Source organism: Paramormyrops kingsleyae, chromosome 14 (genome assembly GCF_048594095.1).
Source record: "Paramormyrops kingsleyae isolate MSU_618 chromosome 14, PKINGS_0.4, whole genome shotgun sequence".
In the NCBI taxonomy this organism is placed as follows: domain Eukaryota; kingdom Metazoa; phylum Chordata; class Actinopteri; order Osteoglossiformes; family Mormyridae; genus Paramormyrops; species Paramormyrops kingsleyae.
The window spans coordinates 3,534,270-3,547,289 of NC_132810.1; positions in this window are offsets into that span (position 1 = coordinate 3,534,270).

Consider the following 13,020-nt stretch of genomic DNA (forward strand, 5'->3'; position numbering starts at 1 on the left):
CACTGGTATCGTCCAAGCCAAAGAGGGTTAAGTATGTCATCAATAATACAAACATACAAAATATTAGAAAACCAAACGACTAAAATCCCGCTATTGAAATCAAGCAACAACAAGACGAGCAATTACATCAATAATAGATATATTATGCAAGATGGGCTACTTAGCGATAAAATTGAAAAGAGGAAAGAAAGACCAGCATGATGAAAGAAAGTTTAATGGAACAGTGTTTACTTGGCAAACTTTAATAGACTAAAATCTAGAACTGAAAATACATTTAGTACTTTTAGTATTAAAAGTTCCACTAGTAAAGTTCTATTGATAAAGATTGACAGTAACTGGCATCCCATTCTGGGTGCTCCGTGCGCCACCGTGTGCTTTCTGGAATAGGCTTCCGGCTCATCGTGACCCTGTAAGCCGTTATGAAGATAGATGGAAGGACAGACGAGTGGGTGGATGGATTTCCTGTCTCTCTTTGGTGATCGGTAGCATAATACTAAATTACCTATGGAAACCTTAACATGATGGGAACAAGCTGTCAGACAAAACTCACAGCTGCTACTTACACTAAGCTGTTATATACCTAAAAAGGTCATGCGCTACATTTCCACTTGCGGTGGGTTTGGTCACAGTTAGACTAGAGACGGCTTTTTGCAGAGGAGAGAGGTGATCTGAGGCACCGTCTTCCCCTTGTATGCTGGAAATATGCAGGTGTCCATGACTTTTGGCATCTCCGTTTATAATAAAACGATCTTTAAATGCTGTTTCTGTGGTTTCCTGAGTTGAATAAAGGTACCCTACAAGTTTCATCGCTGTATTACCTCCACCATGTTGATACCAGTAGAGGTAATAGTAGCTATTTTGGCTATGAGTACAGCTAAAAATTGCATAGTTCCTGATTTCTGAATGACAGCAGGGGTCTGTGAAATGATTGAGCTCACTGTGCCACCTTCAATAAAGAAAAGAGATAGTTATTGAAAACACAGACTAAATTAAGCAATCTGCAATGACTATTTCATGTCATACACATGTAATGTAAGTCTGCATACTTACAAATGAGTCTCAGTGAAAAGATACTGTAGGTGAAGAGTAATACAGTGGTACCTCGGTTCTCGAACTTAATCCGTTCCGGATCGAATCCTAAAAAGTTCGAGTTCTGATCGAATTTTTCCCATAAGAAGTAATGGAAAACCAATTAATTGGTTCCCGGCCCCCCAAAATGTCACCTAAATATGTTTTTTTTTTTTAGCATTTAAACACAAAATGAACAGGATAAAACAAGAAGAGCACTTTTTTCTGGCTTCCAAAACGATAAAGATCTTATCCCAGCTGTTTCTGGTTGTTGTCATTATGGTGCGTTCGATTATTTCTTTTTTTTTAATTTATTTATTGCTTTTTTAACAGTATACAAACAATGAAAAACACATAACAAATACAAATTGCATTTTAAAGAAAAAGGGTACATATTCTTTCTCATTTACAAAAGATTCTTCAGGGCCTTATATAAACTGATAGTTTTTACAGCTTTTCGGGTTTTTTTAAGTCCATCCAACGTGTTAAAATAAAATTTCAATTCCAACTTAAACTGGCATATATTAGGCTTGTTCGATTATTTCTCTCCAAGTCGGAACTCGGATGAAAATCGTCACTTCCTGTCGGAAACACGCCTCTTTAATGACGTTGAAGTCCGAGTTGCCCCTGTGACGTAATTTCAACATGGCGACTTGGTTTGTTTGTAGTTTGTTTACCGTTCGAAAAAAGAATATCGATATGAATGTACTAAAATATTTTATAAAGCTTTTTATGTGGTTTGAGTAGTTCGTGTTTCTTGTTTGTCTCTCGGAAAATTATCCATCTCTCCATTTAGAAAACTCCAAATCTGCTAAAATATAAAGCAACAACACACGGCAACGTGTTCATGGAGGCAGCCATGTTTGTTCCGAGATGTGGGTAGCTCGAACGGGAGATTGTCGGACGTGATGTCACTCAACTCGGAATTTCCGAGTTCCGAGAGAAAAATGAACGCACTTTCAGTCCGCGTTTCAGTTTGTTTCCCCAGTCCGGTCATTGGGTGCGTTCGACTTGCTTACAGCGCTGGCTTAAAGCAACGCATTCTGATCCTGACGCAATGCATTACGGTTAGATGCATTGCGACTTCTCACCCGACTGCACAAATTGGAACCGCCTCCGTGACGACACACCTTTGCCTTTATTGGCTGAAGTTCCGATGCGTAATCTGCTATTTCTCCTGAATATCACTTAAAGCAGTGAAAACTGGTTTTCAGTTAATTTACCTGGTAAAATAAATGACATACATGCTTAATAGTACACGTAAGTTAGTGGTTTATTTATTGTTAGTTACTGTAATGTTGCGCTTCTTTATTTGGTTAATCGTCTAGTCTGTGAAGAAGGCATTCAAGTAAGAATTGCATTGTAGTATGACTGATTTCCTGGCGTGTACAATTTATATTAGGTCAGCGTTCACGGTTCGACTTATGATATTCAGATCGAGTTCTAGGTCAAACTGTTAGACTTTCGAGAAATTCGAGTTCTAGTGACTTCGAGAACCGAGGTACCACTGTATATTCATTCTGCTATGTACCATTAGAAACAACCTACTTCTGTGAAGGGAAGAAGAGGAACTGCCATTTCATGAGAGTTAAGAAGATTATATTAAAATATAAAGCCCCATAGCTAGTGGCTTAAAAAACAGCCCCCTGCTGGACATAATCTGAAATGGACAGAATTGAACCCGAAAACTCCCTCATAAGAACAATGAAACTTGCCAATGATGTTTAATGAAGGAAGGTAAGTGATCCATAATACTTCATGCATGCATGTGTCTCTGTGAATTTGAGCCTGAACTTTTTATTTGTTTGAAATACTGTAGTTCATCATACAGTCTGTGAATGCGTTTAGATCTGCCGTGCAGATAGGTCAGCCACCGTGTCTAAGAGTTTTTAGCAAAGCATTGTGGGAATCTGCACCACTGTGTTGGCTTGCTGCACAGAAATATATTCCACTGTCTGCTATGATGATACTGGAGATGTTTAATGAGCCATTGTTTCTCCCATCTCCGTCCATTACAAACCTGCTATCTATACCAGTTTCAGGATTGGGCTGCTCAAAGTAAAGATTACCCAAATATTTCAGAGGGCTCCCCGATTCTAATTGTTGGTACCAGTACATGCGGTCATAGTTTGTTATTCTGTGCGAACAGCTGAGCTGCACAGATTCTCCGAGCTTCTTGACAAGCGCAGGAGGAGATTGGTGAACTCCGGTACTTACAGAGAAACCTGAAAGACAAAGAAAACAGCAATAATGTTACAATATGATGATGAAAGCACATTCCTTCATTAGCAGTATGATCCTGAGATTCTCACCTGTGAGACAGACCAGTAGGAGAATGGAACTGATGACAGTATTGGCCATGCTAATCGCAATATCTTCCTTCCAGCTGTACAGTGTTTCACACACAGCTCTATATGAGAAACTGAGCTAGCATCCAGCTCTTCAGTTTAGGGTGGGTCTCACTGCCCCCTACTGAGTCTTTTCTGCAGGTTGTTAGTGCTCTGTCAGGAAGCTAGCTGGTTGTGTTGTACATTTCCATTGGTAGTGGCAGGCTCAGATACCCGTCTCTCACTAAAGCAGTCTGCAGGAGTGAAGCTTGTCGTGCAAGAAGTATATTTCTCCTGTTGGGGTAACTACAAGAATCCATATTCAGAAGAAACTACCTAGATTCTTTAGCTTGAAGTTTGTATTTCGTTTCTGTTGTGTAGTTCTTATGGAATTTCCTGAGGCTTGACTGACATTCACATTTGAAAGGTTCTGCATGTAAGCGAGAGAGGAACCCAGGGCTGCAGCCGGAACTTTTGATAAGTTTGATTGTAAGTCACTTCAGTTCTGATCAGCTACTGACAACATCTATAACAACTATAATGTAAGAAAAGCATTAAGGTAACATAAAAAAAAGCCAGATGAGTGTGTTCAATACTTCTGCAGACGAGTGATTCATTAAGGGATTTCTGTACAGGGGATAGAACATCTGCAGCACTGTGCTCTGCTCATGGCACAGAAGTAGACTCCATTGTCTGCTGACGTGATGTTAGTGATTTCCAAGGTTCCTTTGGTAGTGGCATCCCCACTTATATTGAATCTTTCACTAATGTCGTCTCCGGGAGTGTGGCTTGCTCTGTAGAGTAAACCTATGAGTTTTAGAGATCTTTTTCCCCATGTCTGCACGTACCAGAACATCTGCACATAGTTTTTGTTGTTGCAGCTACAAGAGAAAACAGCAGTTTTTCCATGGTTTTCTATAAGATTGGAAGGGACAAGCTGAATAGTGACATCATCCACTTGAGCTGTGACATACACTATATATAAATAAATCATGAACACACATCCTGAGTTTGAAACAGTAAAATCCTTATGCATGTTGCCGCTGACAGCTGGGTGTAATAGACTGATAGAGAACCGTGCCGGCAAAAAACATCAATGTTCATGTGAAGAAAGAGGAAGTGACATCACATTGAAATTTTCTTCAGGCTGGCAGTAAATAATCTTGAGGTTCACAGATAAGAATATCACTTTCTTTAAATGGCAGAAACATTTAAATGTAACCAAAGTATTTTGGACTTATAAACATAACGCAAGTCATTATTAACAAAAAATATTTTTTCCCATTCATAGTATGAAATTAGAAAGAGGCGAATGTGATTTGGTACTTTCTGGGGAAGATGAATGCTGAGGTCTGGCACCCTCTGGTGGCCAGGCTGATGTATGACAGTAAACCTACCCTGTTTGGGCACTTCTTCACGTCTGCTATCACCATTGGACTATCAGCACAACTGACAATGTTCCCACCCTGTTCATACTCAAGAAAAATGAGAGGTCGATCCAGCCAAATACACACTCAAATATGAAAGACCCAAGAAGGAGTGGCACATGGTGTTATGTGTAAACCTTGAGCAGATTCCCTCTGTGGAACATTCTCCAGTTCCTGGTTTACTCTGTCTGTCCATTAAACTGGGGGTAGAATCTTGACGGCAGTTTAACTGAGGCAACTGTGAGCTGACAGGTGGCCTTCCAGAAACAAAAGGTGAATCTAATGCCTCCGTCAGACACAATATCTAGCAGGAATCCATGAACATGGAGAACATACTGCCTCATGAGGTTTGCAGATTCTCCAGCTGAGGGAAGCTTGGCTCAGTGCCAACAGTGAACCTGCCCCTCACCATTATCACGGTGGGACCCCGGTCATGAAGGGATCACGAGGGCATTCAGCAAACCAGTGAATGAGAAATAAGTCATCAAATTTGTGACCTGAATTGAGTGGTATTGTATCTGATCAGAATACATGATTGTCAGATTGATGGTTGTATAATTTAACTATTATTATTATTTACTGTTTATTGTTTCAATGTACATTCTGGAAGAAACATTTCAGTTCAATGATGAACCGCCATCGTTACATCATTCTAAGGGCCCCAGAAACCTTTTGTTTAGCCTTGTCAGTTTTGGTTAATCAACTGATGCTGTTATTTAAAAGCAGAGAATATTTTGAGTTTCAAGATGTTGGAACTGACAATGAGATGGATAAGAAATGTAGGTGATATTTTTGAAAGCCAGCTGTACTGTATGACTTGGCACTGGATCAAAATAACAGCAATGGTTTCGAACAGCTGCATTTCTCATTCTGGTTTCAAAGATCAGTTAGACCTTACAGCAAAGACGTGGTTTTGCACAAGAGATAGAGAATCTTCAGGACTGTGTATACTTGCTACACAAAAATACACAGCCGTGTCTGCAACACTCGCTTTGGGAATAAGGAGGAGTGTTTCTTTTGAACCATCTCCAGTTATATTAAATGTCTTTTTATATACTTCTTCAATAGTACTGTCAGTGCTCGAAGTATATCCTATGAGTTTTAAATCATTGTCTTCTTGTTGCTGGTACCAAAGTATCATGTAGTAGCCCGAAATCCCATGGCTACATTTGAATTTGGCATGATCATTAGATTTGACCAAGAGAGCAGGAGGACTCTGATTAACTTTGTTGCTGAGTGAGAGCCCTGCAAAGACAGAAGAGATTAGAAGATGTCCATCCACACTGATTATCAAAGATGATCAAAGTAAAACATGTACAGGACTTTGTTACCTGTCACCCATAGAAAAATAAGAAGAATGTTATGTCTTTGGAACATGTTGACAGCAGAATTCTATACAGAGAGAAATGTAACTGACTTTGAATACTTCTGGCAGACAGGAAGTGACGTTACTGAATATAAATGGGTGAAGCTGCTGGCAGGAGTGTCTGCTTGTCACAGACGTCATTTCTGACACCCCTCAATTGCAGAAGGAAAAAAAGCAACACATATTTTAGGCTATGGCTGTATTAAGTAAAAATTTGGATGTTTCACCACATTTCGTTTCCACAGGAATGTTACAAAGTTTCCACCTTATCAAACAAAAGACTGACGAAAGAATATGATGTGCAGAAATACACACATTTGTAATGTGAACCACACAAGCTCCTCGATAAGAACAATGAAACCTGCCAATCATGTTTAATGAAGGTAGGTAAGGGATCCATGATACTTCATGCATGCATGTGTCTCTGTGAATTTGAGCCTGAACTTTTTATTTAAGAACATAAGAACATAAGAAATTTACAAACGAGAGGAGGCCATTCGGCCCATCAAGCTCGTTTGGGGAGAACTTAGCTAATATCTCAGAGTTGTTAAAATCTTATCTAGCTCTGATTTAAAGGAACCCATGGTTTTAGCTTCCACTACAATAGCAGGAAGACTATTCCATACTCTGACTACACGCTGTGTAAAGAAGTGCTTCCTCAAATTTGTTTTAAAATGTTCTCCCGCTAATTTCCACTTATGGCCACGAGTTCTAGTATTTAGACTAATATTGAAATAGTCATTTGGCTGAACAGCATCCAGACCCGTTAGAATCTTATAGACCTGAATCATATCCCCCCTTAGTCTCCTTTGCTCAAGGCTGAACAGATTCAGTTCCGCTAACCTCTCCTCGTAAGACATTCCTCTAAGACCAGGAATCATTCTCGTAGCTCTTCGTTGCACCTTTTCTAAGGCAGCAATGTCCTTCTTGAGGTATGGTGACCAAACCTGCACACAGTATTCTAGGTGGGGTCTTACCAAGGAATTATATAAGTGTAACATCACCTCCCTTGACTTAAACTCCACACATCTAGAGATATAACCCAACATTCTGTTCGCCTTTTTTATTGCTTCCCCACATTGGCGAGAGTGGGACATGGAAGCATCAACATACATACCGAGATCTTTCTCGTAATCAGCTACCTTTATTTCAGTGGAACCCATAAAATATCTGTACTGTATATTTCTGCTCCCTGCATGGATTACCTTACATTTATCTGTGTTAAATTTCATCTGCCAAGTATCAGCCCATTCGCTAATTAAATCCAGATCCCGTTGGAGCCTCTCTGCTGCTAGATTAGTATCTGCTACCCCGCCCACCTTAGTGTCGTCTGCAAATTTAACCAGTTTACTGTATGTATTCGTGTCAATATCATTAATGTAAATTAGGAACAATAGTGGTCCTAAAATTGAACCCTGCGGTACCCCACTATAAACGGAGGCCCACTGTGACATAGTGCCTCTAATAACTACTCGCTGCTTCCTATCAGTTAGCCAGTTTTTGATCCAAGCTGCCACAGTTCCTAAAATTCCTGCAGCTTTAAGCTTTAACAAGAGCCGTTTGTGGGGGACAACATCAAAGGCTTTCTGGAAATCTAAGTAAATCACATCATAGGCCTTTTTGTGATCAATTTCACTTGTAGCTTCCTCAAAGAACTCAAGCAGATTCGTTAAGCAGGATCTACCTCTCCTAAATCCATGTTGGCTATCCTTTATAATGTTATTTGTATCTAGGTAATCTACCATTTTCACTTGAATTATAGCTTCCATTATTTTTCCAGTAATGCTAGTTAAACTGATTGGCCTATAGTTTGCTGGATTACTTCTATCCCCTTTTTTGAATATGGGTGTTATATTAGCATGCTTCCAATCTGATGGTACCACACCCACAGATAACGATTTCTGGAATATTAAAGTCAAAGGTTGGCTAATAATATCCCTCATCTCTTTCAAGACTAAAGGTAAGATGCCATCAGGCCCCTGCGATTTATTTATTTTGAGTTTAGCTAGGCTTAGTATCACATCAACCTCAGTTATACATATATTGGTCATAGACGATGCTGTATTCGTATTAATTGGTGGTAAATTACTTGTGTTCTCTATTGTGAACACCCTTGAAAAATAATCATTAAACTCGTTTACCATATCAATTTCGTTATCAATTATAAGGCCCTTACTATCCTGCAAATTAGTGATTTCAGCTTTTAGTGCTCTCTTAGAGTTAAAATATTGGAAGAAACCTTTACTGTCATGCTTAGCCTCCAATGCAATTTTTCTTTCTACATCCCTCTTTGATAGCCTAATGTCATTTTTTAACTCTGCCTGTAGACTTAGATACTCCTGTTTGATTTTGAAATCATTAGTTATTTTCCAGTTGTGGAACAGAGCCCTTTTCCTCCTGACTTTATTCTTAATTTCCTTAGTAAACCACCTTGGTTGTCGTTTCCTAGATTTAGTTTTGCTGGAAACAGGTATGAAGTCCTCTTGCACTTGCAACAATGTGCTTTTGAAAAATTCCCATGCCTCTTCAACTGTTTTGCTATTTAACTCTGTCCAGTTTACAGTTTCTAATTTCCGTCTCATACCATTAAAGTTAGCCTTCCTAACATTGTATACTTTTAATTTAGACTTTGCTCTTCGGACACTAAAATTAACCTCGAATTTAACCATGTTATGATCACTACCGTACAATGGGTCTAAAACCTCTAATTTTCCAATCCTATCCTGGTTATTACAAAAAACGAGATCAAGAAGGGCTTCTCCCCTGGTAGGAGTATTAACAAACTGAGTAAAAAAACAATCCTGTACTAATTCCACCATCTCAAGTTCATTTACAGAAGAGCCAGAGACGGTGTCCCACTGTATCCCAGGTAAATTAAAATCACCCATAACCACCACATCATTTTTATTACTCATAATCCTGATATCATCATATAATATTCTGCTTTCCTCTACAGCTACATTAGGTGCCCTATAACAAACCCCGACAATTAGGCCATTTGAATCTTTAGCATCAAGTTTGATCCATACAGCTTCTGAATTTTTATTTTTATCAGTGAGATCCCTTGCCTGCAAGTTTTCTTTTACGTATACTGCAACACCACCTCCCTTCTTGCCTATCCGGTCTCTACGGAACAACGTATAACCATCCATATTATATTCATCACCATCATTGTCACTCATCCATGTTTCAGTTATTCCTATAATGTCGTAATTGTCTGAAGAAATTAAAGCCTCTAAGTCATTAATTTTGTTTCTAATACTCCTAGCATTCAAATACAGACCACTAATGGTAGGCCTTTTACAGTGTCTACTTTTAATATTTATTTGGGCTTTCCGTCTCTCCCCACATAAATTCATAACTGACCTCCCTGCCCCCCCAGTCCCTAGTTTAAACATTCCTCAACTATTCTGCACATACGCCTCCCCAATACACTGGTTCCCCTATGGTTCAGATGCAACCCGTCCGGCTTGAACAGGTCCCACCTGTTCCAGAAGGTCTTCCAGTGCCCCATAAACCTGAACCCCTCTTTCCTACACCACCATTTTAGCCACGCATTTAATCCCCTTATCTCAGCTAATTTTGCCTGACTTGCACGTGGCACGGGAAGTATTCCAGAGAATACCACCGTGGATGTTCTGCTTCTAAGCTTATCCGCGACTTCTATAAATTTATCTTGCAGAACAGCCCTTCTGCCCTTTCCTATGTCATTGGTGCCAACATGCACCACGACCACTGGATCCACCCCGGCTGGGGCCAAAAGCCTGTCCACTCGATCTGGAAGGTCCCCTACCTGGGCACCAGGCAGGCAAGACACCGTACGGGACCCTCTATCACGTGTGCACACATAACTATCTACACCTCTTATAATTGAATCCCCTACTACCACAACCTCCCTCCTACTGGGGTTAGGTGGCTCCTTGGTGCCCAAGGGCCCACCTGCCTCCCCAGTCTCTTCCGGCTCTAAAGCTGGAAGCACATGAAAGCGGTTAGAAACCGTTACTTCAGGTGATGCCGCCTCTGTGAACTGTGTACGCCCTTTTCTACGTCTACAACCTACGTTCACCCAGCTCTCTCGACCTACCTGTTCATCATTCTCCCCCCTCCCCGCTTGTGACGTACACATAGTCTCCCTAGAAGGCGTATTAACTCTCTCCTTTAACTCATTGCTATGCTGGATGAGAGCCAGTCGCTCCTCTAGGTCACGAACCTGGACCATGAGTGAGTCAACTAACCCACATCGCTCGCAGACGAAGTCCGACTGGACGCAAGCATCCAGAAGGGCAAACATCTTGCAAACACAACACTGAGTTGGCCCCATAATTACCTAACTCACTATGTCCCCGTCCTTTACTCCCAGCCCAGTATATTAATAGAGATTATTTAAACTTTTAGTTGATCTAATTAACGTATAGTTAAAACAAAGTGCCGAGTACACTAAAGCACTAAATTAACACTTGCGTTAAATCGGTACTTTATTATAAATTATCCGGCAGCGTCAGCGATAACAACCTTTAAATTTTACTTTTAAAATAACCAAATTTACAATTACTTACCCGAGATTAACTTCCTGCTGAACCACGTTTAGCTAAACTAAAGCGAACTTGCTCAAGGGAGGCCAAAAAACCACAAAAACCCTCTCAAAGCAGGCTACTGCCGGAGCGGGAAAAAAAGTGGAAAATGTCCTCCCGGCCCCGACCGGCGACCGAGCAAAGCTCCAGAGCAACTGACCTTTTAGAGTTAATGTTACCGATGTTTGATAATATTACCCGCGGGTGTTTGATGCGAAGGACGCAAACAGAAACGCCGCTCGCGCCCGCAGCTGTCGGTAACACTCACAAGGACAGACAAGTACACACGTAAAAATAAGAGTAAAAAATGAAAACAACAACAACCACCCACGTAACCGTGCTGGCACACAAACGCTCAAATATACCTTTACAGATAATTCAAATCAAATCAACCGCTTCAACAGGCACACAACACAACACAAGTGCACACAGCGACTACACCACTCCCGATCAGTACAGCAATCCCAGCAGCCTCTACAGCAATCCCAGCAATCCCAGCAGCTATTTGTTTGAAATACTGTAGTTCATCATACAGTCTGTGAATGCGTTTAGATCTGCCGTGCAGATAGGTCAGCCACCGTGTCTAAGAGTTTTTAGCAAAGCATTGTGGGAATCTGCACCACTGTGTTGACTTGCTGCACAGAAATATATTCCACTGTCTGCTATGATGATACTGGAGATGTTTAATGAGCCATTGTTTCTCCCATCTCCGTCCATCACAAACCTGCTATCTATACCACTTTCAGGATTGGGTTGGTTAAAATTAAGATTTCCCAAATATTTCAGAGGGCTCCCCGATTCTAATTGTTGATACCAGTACATGCGCTCATAGTCTGTTATTCTGTGCGAACAGCTGAGCTGCACAGATTCTCCGAGCTTCTTGACAAGCGCAGGAGGAGATTGGTGAACTCCGGTACTTACAGAGAAACCTGAAAGACAAAGAAAACAGCAATAATGTTACAATATGATGATGAAAGCACATTCCTTCATTAGCAGTATGATCCTGAGATTCTCACCTGTGAGACAGACCAGTAGGAGAATGGAACTGATGACAGTATTGGCCATGCTAATCGCAATATCTTCCTTCCAGCTGTACAGTGTTTCACACACAGCTCTATATGAGAAACTGAGCTAGCATCCAGCTCTTCAGTTTAGGGTGGGTCTCACTGCCCCCTACTGAGTCTTTTCTGCAGGTTGTTAGTGCTCTGTCAGGAAGCTAGCTGGTTGTGTTGTACATTTCCATTGGTAGTGGCAGGCTCAGATACCCGTCTCTCACTAAAGCAGTCTGCAGGAGTGAAGCTTGTCGTGCAAGAAGTATATTTCTCCTGTTGGGGTAACTGCAAGAATCCATATTCAGAAGAAACTACCTAGATTCTTTAGCTTGAAGTTTGTATTTCGTTTCTGTTGTGTAGTTCTTATGGAATTTCCTGAGGCTTGACTGACATTCACATTTGAAAGGTTCTGCACGTAAACGAGAGAGGAACCCAGGGCTGCAGCCGGAACTTTTGATAAGTTTGATAGTAAGTCACTTCAGTTCTGTTCAGCTACTGACAACATCTATAACAACTATAATGTAAGAAAAGCATTAAGGTAACATAAAAAAGCCAGATGAGTGTGTTCAATACTTCTGCAGACGAGTGATTCATTAAGGGATTTCTGTACAGGGGATAGAACATCTGCAGCACTGTGCTCTGCTCATGGCACAGAAGTAGAGGTAGTGGCATCCCCACTTATATTGAATCTTTCACTAATGTTGTCTATAAGTTTTAGAGATCTTTTTCCCCATGTCTGCACGTACCAGAACATCTGCACATAGTTTTTGTTGTTGCAGCTACAAGAGAAAACAGCAGTTTTTCCATGGTTTTCTATAAGACTGGAAGGGACAAGCTGAATAGTGACATCATCCACCTGAGCTGTGACATACACTATATATAAATAAATCATGAACACACATCCTGAGTTTGAAACAGTAAAATGCTTGTGCATGTTGCCGCTGACAGCTGGGTGTAATAGACTGATAGAGAAACATGCCGGCAAAAAACATCAATGTTCATGTGAAGAAAGAGGAAGTGACATCACATTGAAATTTTCTTCAGGCCGGCAGTAAATAATTTTGAGGTTCACAGATAAGAATATCACTTTCTTTAAATGGCTGAAACATTTAAATGTAACCAAAGTATTTTGGACTTATAAACATCACGCAAGTCATTATTAACAAAAAATATTTTCAATGTACATTCTGGAAGAAACATTTCAGTTCA